Source organism: Oncorhynchus nerka, linkage group LG19, assembly GCF_034236695.1.
Source record: "Oncorhynchus nerka isolate Pitt River linkage group LG19, Oner_Uvic_2.0, whole genome shotgun sequence".
Classification (NCBI taxonomy): domain Eukaryota; kingdom Metazoa; phylum Chordata; class Actinopteri; order Salmoniformes; family Salmonidae; genus Oncorhynchus; species Oncorhynchus nerka.
In genome coordinates this window covers 23,175,929-23,179,080 of record NC_088414.1, presented here as the reverse complement: position 1 = coordinate 23,179,080, position 3,152 = coordinate 23,175,929, and positions in this window count along the sequence as shown.

Below are 3,152 nucleotides of genomic sequence, written 5' to 3'. Positions count from 1 at the left end.
AGCTGCGTGGTCCCATGGTGTTTATATTTGCGTACTATTGTTTGTACAGATGAACGTGGTACCTTAAGGCATTTGGAAATTGCTCCCAAGGATGAACCAGACTTGTGGAGGTCTACAATTTTTTTTCTGATGTCTTGTTTGATTTTTTGGGATTTTCCCATGATGTCAAGCAAAGAGGCACTGAGTTTGAAGGTAGGCCTTAAAATACATCCACAGGTACACCTCCAATTGACTCAAATGATGCCAATTAGCCTATCAGAAGCTTCTAAAGCCATGACACAATTTCCTGTAATTTTCCAAGCTGTTTAAAGGCACAGTCAACTTAGTGTATGTAAACTTCTGACCCACTGAAATTGTGATACAGTGAATTATAAGTGAAATAATCTGTCTGTAAACAATTGTTGGAAAAAGGACCTGTGTCATGCACAAAGTAGATGTCCTAACCGACTTGTCAAAACTATAGTTTGTTAACAAGAAATTTGTGGAGTGTTTGAAAAACGAGTTTTAATGACTTCCAACTTCAACTTCTAACTTCAACTATATATGTTGAAGAGGGTGGGGCTTAAGCTGCATCCCGGTCTCACCCCACGGCCCTGTGGGAAGAAATGTGTGTGTTTTTTGCCTATTTTTACTGCACACTTGTTGTTTGTGTACATGGATTTTATAATGTTGTATGTTTTTCCCCCAACACTACTTTCCATCAATTTGTATAGCAGACCCTCATGCCAAATAGAGACTAAAGCTTTTTTGAAATCAACAAAGCATGAGAAGACTTTGCCTTTGTTTTGGTTTGTTTGTTTGTCAATTAGGGTGTGCAGGGTGAAAATGTGGTCTGTCGTACGATAATTTGGTAAAAAGCCAATTTGACATTTGCTCAGTACATTGTTTTCACTGAGGAAATGTACGAGTCTGCTGTTAATGATAATGCAGAGGATTTTCCCAAGGTTGCTGTTGATGCATAGTGGTAGTTATTGGGGTCAAATTTGTCTCCACTTTTTTGGATTGGGGTGATCAGTCCTTGGTTCCAAATATTGGGGAAGATCTCAGAGCTAAGGGTGATGTTAAAGAGTTTTAGTATAGCCAATTGGAATTTATTGTCTGTATATTTTATAATTTCATTGAGGATACCATCAACACCTCAGGCCGTTTTGGGTTGGAGGGTTTATATTTCGTCCTGTCGTTCATTCAAGGTATTTGGAGAATCCAGTGGGCTCTGGTAGTCTGTAATAGTTGATTCTATGATTTTTATTTGATCATGTATATGTTTTTGCTGTTTGTTCTTTGTTATAGAGCCAAAAAAGATTAGAGAATTGGTTTCCCCATACATCTCCATTTTGGATAGATAAGTCTTCGTGTTGTTGTTTGTTTCGTGTTTTCCAATTTTCCCAGAAGTGGTTAGTCTATGAATTATTCAATTACATTGAGCTGATTTCTGATGTGCTGTTCCTTCTTTTTCCCTAGTGTATTTCTGTATTGTTTTAGTGATTCACCATAGTGAAGTCGTAGACTCAGGTTTTCAGGATCTCTATGTTTTTGGTTGGACAGGTTTCTCAATTTCTTTCTTAGGTTTTTGCATTCTTCATCAAACCATTTATCATTGTTGTTAATTTTCTTCGGTTTAGATTAGATAGGGAAGTTGAGAGGTTAAATATACTGTTAACATTTTCTACTGCCAAATTTACACCTTCACTATTACAGTGGAATGTTTTGTCCCTGAAGTTATCTAGAAGGGATTGCATTTGATGTTGCCTAACTGTTTTTTGTTAGGTTTCCACAATACATTCCTTCCATCTATAGCATTTCTTAGTATTACTTTGGCTTTGATGCCTCATGACTGAGTATTGCTCAGTTAAAGTAGACTGTGATTTTGCTGTGATCTGATAGGGGTGTCAGTGGGCTGACTGTGAACACTCTGAGAGACTCTGGTTTAAGGTCAGTGATAAAGTAGTCTACAGTACTACTGCCAAGAGATGAGCTATAGGTGTACCACCTACCGTAGGAGTCCCCTCGAAGCCTACCATTGACTATGTACATACCCAGGGTGCGACAGAGCTGCAGGAGTTGTGACCCGTTTTTATTGGTTATGTTGTCATAGTTGTGCCTAGGGGGGCATATGAGGGAGGGACTGCTGTCAGCTCCAGGCAGGTGTTTGACCCCTGTGTGCTGAGCGTGTTATGTTCTTGTCCGGTTCTGGCATTGAAGTCGCCACAGACGAGTACATGTCCCTGGGCCTGGAAATTATTGAAAAGCTGTCTTCATTAAAGTATGGGGATTCTAGTGGGGGGATATAGGTAGCACACAGGAGGTCATTTTTCTCTGTTAAGATCATTTCCTTTTGAATTTCTAGACAAATGTTAAATGTTCCTGTTTTGGTTAATTTAATGGAGTGAGTTACGTCTGCTCTATACCAAATTAGCATACACCCGTAGTCCCTTCCCTCTTACACACCTGGTAGTTTGGTGGATGGGACTACCAGCTCTCTGTAACCTAGAGGGCAACTAGTGGGTCCGTCTCCTCTATACTATGTTTCTTGTAGGATGACAATGTCTGTATTTCCAATTTTTTTGATGAAGTGCAGGTTCCTGCTCTTTAGGCCAAAGGCAGATGACCTCAGGCCTTGGATATTCCAGGATGAGATAGTGAAGGCTTTGTGTTCCATAAAGTGTCCAATGTTTTTGGTTGTGTGGTTTGGTCTCAGGACAGTAAGTGTGAGCAGAGCCGGCTGAGCATCTGGTACATGCCATTGGCTTGGGCTAGTGCAAGAGTGGGGGTTGGGCCTGTTTGCCTGCTCCCGGCCTGGGCATATGTGTGACTTTTACAAGTCAGGGTATGAGTTGAGAAACGTGCCTATTTTCATCGAAAGTACGTAATGTCACGATTCCAAATCTGTACAATATTACACATAGCAAGTTAATTATATCACATCTCGGAAAATATTTGTAGTATTGTAATTCTTGTTGATGCAATTCATGTTAATGTTGTTTTTTTGAGCTAGCACCCAATTGACTCCCATTCACTCCTTGAACAAGAGCTCTCCTTGTCCCTGATTCGCCCAGAATGCTCCGCGCGGCCCAATGACGTAGCATGTGCAACGCACACATTGGGCATAAATTCGATTCCAATGGTGTTTTCCATCTCTTCTAAAGTATCTC